A 15,555-nucleotide genomic window follows, 5' to 3' on the forward strand; every position below is an offset into this window, starting at 1 on the left:
TTTCTTTTTTTTTTTTACCTTTTTTCCTTTAATTTTAAAAATATACCGTTGATTTTTAATTGTACGTTTAATTTGAGGACAAAGAGGCACGCACAAGCTCGAAACAATAAGGGTTTGGATGGTTGTGGATTCGATTTCAACTGTGGGAATGAAAATATTAAATTATATTGATTTCCTCGTTTAGCTAGCAATTTTCCTATTTTTCGCTAAATTCCGGTGGCTCTGCGTGTTGATTGGCGTAACTCAACGCCGCACTACGCCTCGATATCAGAGCGAAGTAATTACAAATAATTATATAAATAATTCAATACATCTTTTAATACTCCAGACACCAGTCTCAGACATATTCATTGTTCGTACAGTGAAAATAAAAGAGCATAATGATTGTACCGTTTTTCCTGTTTCCGAAAATTACTTCCTTATTGGATTAGACATTCTAATTACAGAAGATAAGTAACATTGCTGGTTTGTGGTACTTTTTTCCGCAAAAATGGAATTAAGATGGGGCTTAGTAAGTCATTTTATTTATTTGTCTTGCCTTTTGTATGTGCGATTTGTATTTTTTTTTAAATAAATAAAATAATTATGTATTTTCGGTTAGTAGGATAAATTGAAGGAAATTAGTGTTAAAACACTTCGTATTCCACATTCACATTTAGAGACAATGAATGGCAGAACTCCATACCTCGCTTTGTCTATGAAAGCGGAGAAATAAAAATAAACTTTATATAGACATTCCCCCGAATGGAGGATTCGAATCTAATACCGTCACCTTTATAGTCCCAGTGCTGTACGACAGACTCTTATTTTCTAAACATTTAGTAAAAGTAGAGGTGGTATAAAATGGATTTTTGTCTGTCTGTTGCTGCAGTGCAGTTTAAAAGGATAATCCAAGGTCTTAATCGAAAGCATTGTTCTTTACGGTGGTTCCTAGTTATATTTTATAAAAATTAGCAGTTTCACTTGAAAATCAAGCCCTAGCTTTGTCTTGCTAAAAAACTGCGTTTCTAATTCACCCGTCAATGCGACGGGTGCTTTAGAGATCGTTATATAAGAAACGTCCGTAAACCTAATTTGAAGAACCAGAGCGATTAAATAAAAATAATCCATTCCACCGAAAGGGAATCGAACCCATAACTGTCGTTGAAGATTATAAGTTATAAAAAATTAAAATATAATATTATTAATAATTAATATAAGACAAACTATTCAGTTTACGAGATTGCATTTAATATTGGAAAACAGTTAATTGGGACAGGCTACTAAAGCCAGATGACGTTTGCTGAAATTTAACTCAATTTTAATTATTCTGAACTCTGTTTTGTTGAAGTTTCACAGCGTTTCTGCTAACTTTGTGTACCGTTTTGAGAGGGAGATGATAGGACGAGTGTATTTTAGTATTGCAGTAAATAACAAAATAGGTTTTATTTATATATTTTTATATATATTTATTTATATTATAGCACAGAGTCCGAATGAACGCGAGGATTGTGAATACGATTCTAATTCTGGGAACGAATTATTATTATTTTCTAGCTAAACACGCTATATTTAAAACACGCGAAAGTGGGGAAAGGAATGTCTTAATTATGTTCCATATGTCAACAATTCTAGATAAGAATAATAAATACAATTAAATCAGCAGCCCACACCAGGATAGGCGTATATAATTTTTTATTTATATATTTATATATATTACAGAACGCCGGGGCATTAACTGTGACTGGTTGTGGGTTTGATTCTCACTCGAGAAGATGAAATATTTATTTAAATTTATATTTATTTCCATTTCGTCGCTCTAGTGTCGAGAAGAAGAGAATGGAATATCTTTCCCATATGTTAACAATGCTATACAAAATTCAAATTCAAAATATTCTCTATTCAAATAAACTATTAAAAGCACTTTTGAATCGTCGAATAGTACATGTCAAAACAAGCTACCACCGGCACCGGTTCGGAAGGCAGTTCTGCTGAGAAGAGCCGGCAAGAAACTCGACGGTTGCTCTTTTAAAAGTCAATGGTATATTTTGCTATTACATTAGCTGGCAGCTATCCTGCATTACATTCAATAGACATTAATTCCATACATGTTCATCCTCCAAATATTCTTATACAGTGTAATAAGGTTTAATTGTTAGAATTTCTTTACAAATACTTTAAATTTTGGAAGTGGCAAACTTAGAATACGCTGTGGAATTTTACACAGAAGAAACTATAAAAACTAAATAGTTAACTTAAATCAATATTCAATATGAAGAAGACAGATTCCACGCCTGAGCGTGTCTCAATGAAAATTACTCAATAGCTGAGTAAAAGCTCGATTTCGGGCAATGATGTGTGAAAACGTGCCCCCGCTGGCGACCCGCCAATCTTTCAAATAGGTAAATGGATTTTTACAACGCTCGCTGACAATACGGCAAGAACGCCAAGTTTTTGTTTTTACTTATATTATATACGAGTATATATAATTTACTATGGAGTTTAGTTATTGTATTTATATTTATTGGATCAAATAACAATGACGTTAAGTTATGTTGGGCTTAAAATCACTAGATTCTCTCTACATATGCTGCTACATGCAGTACAATCATTAAAATGAATAAAAAGTACAGAAGTAGTGCTTTAGAAATTCAAATCAACTTCTACAATTCACTCCATATGAAAATAATAAAGAAAAAATAAAACAAAACACTACAGAATCATAAATTAAACTCAAAATAATTATAACATGCAAGAAAATGAAGAAAGTTTTTATTTGCAAGAATTTCTTCAACCTCACTATGATTATAAGAATGTGTAGTTTATGCTAAACACTTAAAAGAAAGAAAAAAATTGCAACCCGTTGCGTGCAACGTGATTGCGATTAAACCAGTGCCACCTTTGGAAATTGCTTCGAAGAAATGGTTCTAGATGTTTGTGTTCTACTTCTATATGAAGGTGGCTATGAAAATGTAATTAGTGGCTTTTGATTGGTTAGATTTTATATTTATAAACTTTTGCAGAAACGGCTTTGAAAGATTGTATGGTGGAAATGAAAGAAGGAAGGAAAAAAGCAATGTATGTAGCGTAGTCAAAAATCGTTTAAAGTTATTTGTTTTTAATTATATAAGCGAAGAAGGTTTATATTTTTAGGGTCAGTCGTGGCAGGGGCAAATACAGTAAACGCGATATTTTGTGGATTCGATTCCCACTGGGGAAATGAAATCTGTATAAAATCGAAAGGTCACTCACTCATCACTAAATCTTAAAAACTACGAGAGCTAGGAGTTTCAAATTTTGCACGGCGATTATTTATAGGACGTAGGTGCTCGCTAAGACGGGAATTTGCAATATTAAATTTTTAAGCGGTTGTTTTTGGGGTTGAAAACTTGTATGAAACTTCGTTACTACAAATTCTAGGAGTCTCAAATTATGCATAGACGTCACTTATAGGACGTAGGTACTCATGGAGACAGAAAATAACTTAGTTCACGCAGGCGAAGCCGCGGGCGGGCCGTTAGTATTTAATATTTTCATTTCCTCCCTCTAGTAACGAGTCACGAGCTTAGTCATTTAACACGCCATGCCTCCAGAATTCGGTGGAAAGTTAGGAACGGAAGTATCTTATCATTAGGTTTCCATGTTCCCGCTGCCTACCCTTCGACGTGCGAGAAACAGCGTGAAACCTATATTTTTTTATGTGTGTCTATAGATTTTTCTATCATATCATTTTTCATTTAGCCAATGCAAAAGTTACCCTAATAGATAATTTTAATTTTTTAAATGCATCGAATTTTTAAAAGAATTGGCACCAACTACGAAAATAATAAATTTTAAACATTAAATAGATATAAAATTTCAATATTTTTTTATTTTCTTAATTTTAAAGTAAATAAAATATTATTTTCTACTTTTTACTTTTGTTTAAGTTTGTAATATGATTTTTAATAAGAATAAAAACCTATAACAAATAAACCTTCCCCTCCTTCTTTGGACCTGTTAAAAATAACAAATATAAACATTAATGAGAAATACTATATACACATTTATATATTTTTTTATTACTAAAAATAAAAAAATAAAAGCAAAGTAAAATCTTTAGCAATGGAGGTGCTGGGATTTGAACCCAGGACTTTCAGCATGCGAAGCAGACACTCTACCACTGAGTTACACCCCCGATAAATCATATGTTGAAAAATAGGTTCTATTGCATTCAGTAGAAGTTTACAGAAAGTTTTGAATAAAATATAAAGTACAAGTTACTGTTATAAATATAGTTTTTATTTAAGTAATTAATTTGAATCCATCATGGTGCAAGGCGACGCACAGCACAGTAAACTAGATGGTTTTAGGTTCGAGTCCCACTCGGATGAATGAAATATTTAATATTTTCATTATCTCTGGTATCGAGGCAAAACGCGACACTGAGTACCGTCACTCAACACGCGATGCCTCAAGAATTCCACGGAAAGTTCTAGGTCCGTGCTCTGCTAAAAAAGAAATTTAACGCATTTGGCGGGGTTAGCGGCGTTAAAGACAGCGCATGTACAAGTACACCTGTAATACATTAATTAAAGTTACTTGATCTTGAGTTATTCCTAATACGACGACGCGCCATTAAGATCAGAATAAAAAAAAATGGAAAAGCTAAGAAGAAATACAATACAATTTAAATACCTAAATCCCAAATAAGATTTTAATCCATAACATAACAAAGCTATACAAAAACTATCGCATGCTTGTTTTCCACTCAAACATTGTTCAAGAATCGAGACAGAGTGAGGTCAAGCAAAATATTTTAACGAACGACTATAGAAGGATTACCATTTTACGTGTACGCTCCCGCGGATACAAACAACTTTAGTTTGATAACTCTTATCAGGTTCATATTTCAGTCGTAGTTCCACTTTTTTGATTCTATAAGGGTTATTAGATATGTATGTTTCTGGTTTCAAAGGAACCTTTGTGGGATCGATGTTCCATTGATTTGGTACTTGTGGGTTCTATATTGGCTTATTAAGAAATTTATATATATTTTGTTATTGTTCTTCTTTAAGTCGAATAATAAATGAAAAGATATGTAGGAATCACATTTTTTGTTAACAAATTATGACTTTAACTTAGGATTCTTATATTTTCTGTTATACTTTACAAGAAGAAACGCTTTTCTTATAAAAGTAAATTTAGCATTCGTAAGATCCGAACCCACAAACAACCATTACGGTTACATACATATATATATATATAAATACAGAATTTAGTTAGGCCTAAATTGATAACTGAGGCCTGTCGTTGGGAGGGGCACAAGCATATGACTCTAAACACGACTGATCATGGGTTCGATTCCTACTTGACGAAATAAAATATTTAATATTTTAATTTCTTCGCGTATAGTGTGGAGCGGAGTGTCTTAACATTAGACCCCCTCTGCCTATCCTGCTACGTGCGGAATCCACCGTGAAGCTACAAATAAAGAAAGATAATTGCCATCATTCATATAAATATATTTTACTATAAAAATACGCCATCATTTTCTTATAAATAAATAGTCGAATTAAAAAAAAATGTATGGACAATTTGTAAATGTTTAAAAAAAATAAATAGAAAAATGTCCCCGATTGAAGTTAGGAATTAAATTTTAACGGACTTAAGGAACAGACTGATATCGCGTTTAGGTATCGTTGTAGATACGCGTAAATTCTTGTAATTTTATATTTTACGTAACTATCGATGAATAGCTATGTATGTATTGTTAAGTAAAAAAATCTTAAGTAAGGTAGTTACGCGGTAATTAGTTTTAAGTTATTTTTTTATATATTTTTTTGTAATTTATTATTAAAAAAAAATTGTTAGTTGAGTATTATGGGTGTAGCGATTTTTATTACCATGATATAGTGCAGGAAAGCATTTTAACAATAAATTAATTTATTCTCATAATAATATATATATCTGCTATTTTATTTAGCTATTTCTTTAATTTTATAACTATTAAAAATCAATTTATTAATATACTTAGCGTCCCCTGCGCGGCTTCGCCCGCTTAAATATACGCTATACTATAGCCAAGTTATACGAAATATTTACATGAATTGGAGCCTATATCTAAATATCATATAAATCCGTTCGGTAGTTATAGCTTGAAAGAGGAACAGACATCCATCCCCACATAATAATCAAAAAAAATAAAAAAGCAAAATTTTTTTATATAACTTATTTATTAATTTACTTAATGACGTTTAAAATTATTTTATTGTTAAAATGCTAGCCTCGTGTTGTCTCCATATTAGATTTTGAGTGCCATTACGATTGTTAGAAATAATTATAAGTTGCAAGCTTTTTTTTTGCGGCCTCGGTCATTGTTTATACAAATTAAATATAAGTTGAAAATCCCGCCCGCAGTTATCTTTGATTTAGTTTAAATTTAATAGTATTTTTTTTGCTATTAGCGTTTTTTTTTAAATATTTTTTTTATATTTCGGGCCTAAGTCGATGATGTGTACAATTAATTATATTTAACTCATTCCATTACAAAATATTCTTTAATTTTAAGATGTTTAACTAAATATGTTCCCAATTTATTTACTTTTGTCCTTATTTTTTTATTTTTATTCACGTACGTATATAGACATAAAATGTATATATGTAAATTTCTAATTAAACTTAATGTATGTTAACTTTTTTATAATAAAGTTATACAAGGTGTCTTAAAACTGCATATCAAAGAATTATAAGAATTTCATCTTATCTCATCACTATAGTTAACTGTCACTTAAAGCTCACTATATGTTTTGCCACGTTTTGATAAGTTCCTGATAACTTATTTAACTGTTAATAATGCTGTCTCTTTCTAATAGTAATTAGAAGAGAGGGACGGCAATATATTTGACTAAATAAGCTTATTCATATTTGAGAAAAGAATATATTTTACTAATTATATCAATCCGTTGCCACGAAATCTTATTTATACATTCCATATAAGCATCACTCTTACATATAAATATAAGAAAATACAGATTTTATTTATAAAAGAAATACTTTAATTATTATTATTAACTATAATGTTATGAAGAGAATATGATAAATTAAAAATAAAAGATACTTTCGAAGCATAGATCTCATATTCTAGGTTTCCAGTCATTTTAACATTTTTAACTTACATTTTTATTTGCGATTATTTGTCATTTATAGAAATAATTTAATATTAGACATGTAATTTAGAATAATTGACGACTGTTTGATTACTGTCTGCTAAGTATCTGATAACTTATTTGAAATTTAATTCGTATATTTTAAAAAGTCGCTGATATCTGTACAGTAAGTTATAAGGAACTTATTAGACAGTGGTAAAAAGAGGTTTAGTACTTTAATAACTGTAATATAACAATATTGCTGATCTTCTATTAGGAAAATGTTAAATAAATGTAATTTAGCTTTGAGCGGGCACTGAAGCCATACTTATACTTTATTTACCATAATTGAATTGTTCTATTATATTCAGTAAACTAATGAAAATTATAATTTGAACTATAAATTAATTAATTATGTCTAATGTTTATAAAAAGTATAAAAGCTTAAAGTTATTTTGCATTTTTGTGGATTTATTTAATTAATATTAAAAAAAATATAGCCTCTTCTAAATATCAAAATGATTTGTTATTATGAATTTGAAATAGATAATACATTAATTAATAATTTATATAACAAGGCAAAGTTTGGCGTTGAGTTCGCCACTCAACACGCAATGCCTCGTTTGATGGAGAAAATTAAAAGTCTTAACTACATTCCCTCTGCCTATCCTGCTGCCTGCAGGATACGGCGTGAAGTTAAAATCATAGCCTATTAGACGATCAGTAGATTTGCTATATTACTGATGATAACGCCTATATCCAAGATATTTAAATAACCAGTGATTTAATGTTTCTTACTATAAATATAAGGCTGTTTATGCGAATGACATTTTCAACTACAACAATGACTAATTATCGTTTTTTTCTATTTTTTATACTATAGTAGTAATATTATGTTAATTTTTAATTTCTAACATTCAAATTGATAGTACGGAGTTTGCTATTGTTAATTGTTGAATTCCATGATTTTTATATTCATGACTTCATTAAGATTAATGAGTTAAATAAAAAATGTATGAAACGTCCAATTATGTTACGAGTAAAATATTATTTCTTTTTTATAATTTTATTGTACCTGCTACGGCACTCAGGAATACTAATTAGTCTTTAAATGAAATTAATAATACAGTACTGCCAATGCGTCTTGGCTAGCTTGAAGTTAGGTTTTCTGAACTTTTGTGCATTGTTCACTTCAGGAGAGAAAATAATCAAAATTAATAAAAGTTATAATATCAAATCTCATCTACAGCCAACTTTAGAGCGGCCAAGACTCGTCGACCGTGCTGTAATTTACGTTCTGCGAGTCCTGGTGGTTGTGTAATTTTTGACAATATAATTTTTGACCTGATACATTAGTTCTGTATTTTTTTATTATCATTTTGTTTAAAATTTTAGTATATGCTTAAACTAAAATTATAAGAAGTTTCTGGATAATTCAAAAACAATTGGACAGCTAACCGTGTACAATCATTAGTTCATCATTGTCCTCGGTTAAAATTATAATTATTTAAAGTACTAATTATAGATCCAGAACTAAATACTTTTTTTAATAGTAAATAAGGAACTTGCTTCCCATTTTTATGTTTAAATTGTATTACTATGCAACCCATTAACATTTCTATAGTAATATTAAGTTAATTACATAAAGAGTATAAACAGCTATAGCCTATCCTAGTCTCTATTTCTCTATTAGATTTTCATTATTGAAAATCCATACAAATATGTATGTAAAATAATAAACGACGTGTCCGTATTTCCATACAAGTATTGTTAAAATAAGTGTTATTGGAGCAATTATTCGTACTTAGTGATGGTGGCCATTATAATGTTATATATAAATTCTGGATCAAAATAATTCAATGTGAATAAATAACAGTAGTATATAAGTTTTAGGTATAAGTATTCACAATTTTGTAGAATTCGATCCACCCTGTATATAACTATATGGCCATTATCCAAAGCACTGCCGACTATTTTAATAATTAATATAAGAATTCAGCAATTCACGTGTTATATTATAAATTATAATTTTTTTAATGTTAATAGTAATTCCTACGTGGTTTATATGTTATATAGGGTGTGACATTATGTCTATCTATACAAATACATGCATATGATTGTATTCATTGTGTACCTCATAGTTGCTGTGGTCGATTTTGTTTCTAATCATAAAAATAACTAAAAATAATTCAATTGAGAATTTTTTATTAGAATATTATATTTCTATGACATATTCCCGTTGGTCTATTTAGGACTTTCGCTAACAAAAACTGCCAAAATTTTGTATGATTAGATAAAATTGACCATTGAGTGTGAAAATTGTTTCTAAATAAATAAATTAAAGAGAAATTATGAGGTCGAGTAAATGTATCCTAAAAGATGTCCGACTGAAGGGTATATATGATGCGTAGTATAAGTACTTGTAAGCTCTTGTAATTTGTAACATTGTTTATATAGATAAAAATGTGCGATTAATTAAAATAAAACGACGAATTTTATATGAGTTTTTCTTTTTTTTTTGCCTTTTTTCCTTTATTTTTAAAAAGATACCGTTGATGTTTAATTGTACGTTTAATTTGAGGACAACGAGGCACGCACAAGCTCGAAACAATAAGGGCGACGGTTGTGGATTCGATTTCCACTGTGGGAATGAAAATATTAAATTATATTGATTTCCTCGTTTAGCTAGCAATTTTCCTATTTTTTTTGGAACGAAGTTCCTTACGGCAGGCTTGGAAGGGATAGCGATTTCGCTGCGTGACCGAACTGAAAAAAATGTGATAGTAAAACCGTAAGAAAAATGCGTGGAATAAAACCGTTAAATGAGACGTGCGCAGGCGCGACAGTCGCATACACAGACGAGTAGTGTATAATACCTTTCTCTTTCTCCCTCTTTCTTTTTTTAGTTGATAACTTGAATTACGATGTTTTTTTATTTTAAGTAATTTAATATTTCCTAAAATACTGAATTTCCTAAATACTTTCTTGTACTTAAATAAAAACTAATCAGCAAAATTTAAGAGAAAAATCAAGAAAACCTACATAAAATTGAGCACGATTTTTCGCTAAATTCTGGTGACTCTGCGTATTGATTGGCGGAACCGAACGCCGCGTTTTGCCTAGATATGAGAGCGAAGAAATTACAAATAATTATATAAATAATTCAATACATCTTTTAATACTCCAGACACCAGTCTCAGATATATTAATTGTTCGTACAGTGAAAATAAAAGAGCATAATGATTGTACCGTTTTTCCTGTTTCCGAAAATTACTTCCTTATTGGATTAGACATTCTAATTACAGAAGATAAGTAACATTGCTGGTTTGTGGTACTTTTTTCCGCAAAAATGGAATTAAGATGGGGCTTAGTAAGTCATTTTATTTATTAGTCTTGCCTTTTGTATGTGCGATTTGTAATTTTTTTTAAATAAATAAAATAATTATGTATTTTCTGTTAGTAGGATAAATTGAAGGAAATTAGTGTTAAAACACTTCGTATTCCACATTCACATTTAGAGACAATGAATGGCAGAACTCCATACCTCGCTTTGTCTATGAAAGCGGAGAAATAAAAATAAACTTTATATAGACATTCCCCCGAATGGAGGATTCGAATCTAATACCGTCACCTTTATAGTCCCAGTGCTGTACGACAGGCTATTTTTTGAACATTCAGTAAAACTAGAGGTGGTATTAATTGGATTTTTGGCTGTCTGTTTCTAGCAGTGCTGCAGTGCTGCTATATTTAAGTGCAGTTTAAAAGGATAATCCAAGGTCTTAATCGAAAAAATTGTTCTTCGCGGTAGTTCCTAGTTATATTTTATGAAAATTAGCAGTTTAAGTTGAAACTCAAGCTTTAGCTTTGTCTTGCTAAAAAAATGCGTTTCTAATTCGCCCGTCAATGCGACGGGTGCTTTAGAGATAGCTATATAAGAAACGTCCGTAAACCTAATTTGAAGAACCAGAGCGATTAAATAAAAATAATCCATTCCACCGAAAGGGAATCGAACCCATAACTGTCGTTGAAGATTATAAGTTATAAAAAATTAAAATATAATATTATTAATAATTAATATAAGACAAACTATTCAGTTTACGAGACTACATTTAATATTGGAAAACAGTTAATTGGGACAGGCTACTAAAGCCAGATGACGTTTGCTGAAATTTAACTCAATTTTAATTATTCTGAACTCTGTTTTGTTGAAGTTTCACAGCGTTTCTGCTAACTTTGTGTAGCTTTTGAGAGGGAGATGATAGGACGAGTGTATTTTAGTATTACAGTAAATAACAAAATAGGTTTTATTTATATATTTTTATATATATTTATATTAGAGTTCAACGTGATGCTGATGATGATGATATGTCAACAATACTAGATAAGGATAATAAATTCAATTAAATCAGCACCCCCCACAGGAGGGTAGGCGTGTATATTTTTTTATATATATACTAGTGGACCCGAACGCGGCTACGCCCGCTTGATCTATACGAATATTTATTAAATATATTTATGAAATTATTTTCAGTTTTCAATAGAGAGATGCGTTAAGCAAGCTTATCTTGAGTGACGTTTTCTAACAACAAATTTTGCAAGTCGTTGCTTAGCAACGTTGTTATTAACATGGCGGAATAAATTGCATGTCAAATTAATAAATATTTTAATATATTGTTATATATCGAAAATATTACAAATATGAGAAAAAAAGTATCCTATGTTCATCCCGAGACCCTCAAGTATTTCTATATGAGTATTTTATCACAATTAAATTAGCGGTTTGGCCATGATTGCGTAAAGGACAGACAGACAGACAGAGTTACTTTCGAATTTATAATATAAGTATGGATATAAGTTATATAATACAGGGTGAAGGGCGCATTACTGGTTGTGGGTTCGATCCCCACTCGAGGAGAAATATTTATTTAAATTTTTATTTCCATTTCATCGCTCTGGTGTCGAGAAGAGAAAGGAATATCTTAACACTATGTCCCATATGTAAACAATGCTATACACAGAAGAAACTATAAAAAATACTCAATAGTTAACTTAAATCAGTATTCAATATGAAGAAGACAGATTCCACGCCTGAGCGTGTCTCAATGAAAATTACTCAATAGCTGAGTAAAAGCTCGATTTCGGGCAATGATGTGTGAAAACGTGCCCTCGCTGGCGACCCGCCAATCTTTCAAATAGGTAAATGGATTTATACCACGCTCGCTGACAATACGGCAAGAACGCCAAGTTTTTGTTTTTACTTATATTATATACGAGTATATATACTTTACTATGGAGCTTAGTTATTGTATTTATATTTATTGGATCAAATAACAATGACGTTAAGTTATGTTGGGCTTAAAATCTGCTTGTTTGTTATAGTTAACTGATTTAACTTGGATTTTTATTTTTGTAAGTTATATTTGTTGGGTTATCTTTGTTAATATATCACCAACAAGTCCAGAAGCATAACGAAATGATGCTTTAATCTCCGTCACATTCTTAAATAACGGTGTTAACACTGCAATTTGTTACCATGTCTTGAATTCGACCAGAAAGTGAAGGATGGAGTGCCTTGACACTAGATTCTCTCTACATATGCTGCTACATGCAGTACAATCATTAAAATGAATAAAAAGTACAGAAGTAGTGCTTTAGAAATTCAAATCAACTTCTACAATTCACTCCATATGAAAATAATAAAGAAAAAATAAAACAAAACACTACAGAATCATAAATTAAACTCAAAATAATTATAACATGCAAGAAAATGAAGAAAGTTTTTATTTGCAAGAATTTCTTCAACCTCACTATGATTATAAGAATGTGTAGTTTATGCTAAACACTTAAAAGAAAGAAAAAAATTGCAACCCGTTGCGTGCAACGTGATTGCGATTAAACCAGTGCCACCTTTGGAAATTGCTTCGAAGAAATAGTTCTAGATGTTTGTGTTCTACTTCTATACGAAGGTGGCTATGAAAATGTAATTAGTGGCTTTTGATTGGTAAGATTTTATATTTATAAACTTTTGCAGAAACGGCTTTGAAAGATTGTATGGTGGAAATGAAAGAAGGAAGGAAAAAAGCAATGTATGTAGCGTAGTCAAAAATCGTTTAAAATTATTTGTTTTTAATTATATAAGCGAAGAAGGTTTATATTTTTAGGGTCAGTCGTGGCAGGGGCAAATACAGTAAACGCGATATTTTGTGGATTCGATTCCCACTGGGGAAATGAAATCTGTATAAAATCGAATGGTCACTCACTCATCACTAAATCTTAAAAACTACGAGAGCTAGGAGTTTCAAATTTTGCACGGCGATTATTTATAGGACGTAGGTGCTCGCTAAGACGGGAATTTGCAATATTAAATTTTTAAGCGGTTGTTTTTGGGGTTGAAAGCTTGTATGAAACTTCGTTACTACAAATTCTAGGAGTCTCAAATTATGCATAGACGTCACTTATAGGACGTAGGTACTCATGGAGACAGAAAATAACTTAGTTCACGCAGGCGAAGCCGCGGGCGGGCCGTTAGTATTTAATATTTTCATTTCCTCCCTCTAGTAACGAGTCACGAGCTTAGTCATTTAACACGCCATGCCTCCAGAATTCGGTGGAAAGTGAGGAACGGAAGTATCTTATCATTAGGTTTCCATGTTCCCGCTGCCTACCCTTCGACGTGCGAGAAACCTATATTTTTTTATGTGTGTCTATAGATTTTTCTATCATATCATTTTTCATTTAGCCAATGCAAAAGTTACCCTAATAGATAATTTTAATTTTTTAAATGCATCGAATTTTTAAAAGAATTGGCACCAACTACGAAAATAATAAATTTTAAACATTAAATAGATATAAAATTTCAATATTTTTTTATTTTCTTAATTTTAAAGTAAATAAAATATTATTTTCTACTTTTTACTTTTGTTTAAGTTTGTAATATGATTTTTAATAAGAATAAAAACCTATAACAAATAAACCTTCCCCTCCTTCTTTGGACCTGTTAAAAATAACAAATATAAACATTAATGAGAAATACTATATACACATTTATATATTTTTTTATTACTGAAAATAAAAAAATAAAAGCAAAGTAAAATCTTTAGAAATGGAGGTGCTGGGATTTGAACCCAGGACTTTCAGCATGCGAAGCAGACACTCTACCACTGAGTTACACCCCCGATACATCATATGTTGAAAAATAGGTTCTATTGCATTCAGTAGAAGTTTACAGAAAGTTTTGAATAAAATATAAAGTACAAGTTACTGTTATAAATATAGTTTTTATTTAAGTAATTAATTTGAATCCATCATGGTGCAAGGCGACGCACAGCACAGTAAACTATATGGTTTTAGGTTCGAGTCCCACTCGGATGAATGAAATATTTAATATTTTCATTTCCTCTGGTATCGAGGCAAAACGCGACACCGTCATTCAACACGCGATGCCTCAAGAATTCCACGGAAAGTTCCAGGTCTGTGCTCTGCTAAAAAAGAAATTTAACGCATTCGGCGGGGTTAGCGGCGTTAAAGACAGCGCATGTACCAGTACACCTGTAATACATTAATTAAAGTTACTTGATCTTGAGTTATTCCTAATACGACGACGCGCCATTAAGATCAGAATAAAAAAAATGGAAAAGCTAATAAGAAATACAATACAATTTAAATACCTTAATCCCAAATAAGATTTTAATCTATACCATAACAAAGCTATATAAAAACTATCACATGCTTGTTTTCCACTCAAACATTGTTCAAGAATCGAGACAGAGTGAGGTCAAGCAAAATATTTTAACGAACGACTATAGAAGGATTACCATTTTACGTGTACGCTCCCGCGGATACAAACAACTTTAGTTTGATAACTCTTATCAGATTCATATTTCAGTCGTAGTTCCACTTTTTTGATTCTATAAGGGTTATTAGATATGTATGTTTCTGGTTTCAAAGGAACCTTTGTGGGATCGATGTTCCATTGATTTGGTACTTGTGGGTTCTATATTGGCTTATTAAGAAATTTATACATATTTTGTTATTGTAGCTTTCATTAAAATGGCCGTTGTGACACAATGGTACAGGATTTGGATGTAAGCGCGAGGATTGTGGGTTCGATTCTCACCTGGAGGAATAAATTTTTGTCATTTCCTCGCGGCTTCGTCTTTAAAATTAAGCGGCGCTTGGAGTGTCTTACCTATCTAGTTTTACTCTGCCTATACTGCTGTACGCTGGAAATATATGTAGGAATCACATTTTTTGTTAACAAATTGTGACTTTAACTTAGCATTTTTATAATTTCTATTATACTTTTAAAGAAGAAACGCTTTTCTTATAAAAGTAAATTTAGCATTCGTAAGATCCGAACCCACAAACAACCATTACGGTTACATACATATATATATATAAATACAGAATTTAGTTAGGGCTAAATTGATAACTGAGGCCTGTCGTTGGG

General features: G+C 30.9%; 2 non-coding genes across 2 annotated transcripts; both read right to left on the reverse strand.

The window, feature by feature from the left end:
- Positions 1-4,084: 4,084 nt before the first annotated feature.
- TRNAA-CGC (transfer RNA alanine (anticodon CGC)) lies at positions 4,085-4,156 on the reverse strand. The gene has a single exon. It is a non-coding gene; the product is annotated as a tRNA-Ala (tRNA).
- A 10,053-nt stretch (positions 4,157-14,209) lies between these two features.
- Positions 14,210-14,281, reverse strand: TRNAA-CGC (transfer RNA alanine (anticodon CGC)). The gene has a single exon. It is a non-coding gene; the product is annotated as a tRNA-Ala (tRNA).
- Between the last annotated feature and the right edge of the window lie 1,274 nt (positions 14,282-15,555).

Source organism: Heliconius melpomene, chromosome 9 (assembly GCF_056956725.1).
Source record: "Heliconius melpomene rosina isolate 202511_hmr_F chromosome 9, ASM5695672v1, whole genome shotgun sequence".
Classification (NCBI taxonomy): Eukaryota; Metazoa; Arthropoda; class Insecta; order Lepidoptera; family Nymphalidae; genus Heliconius; species Heliconius melpomene.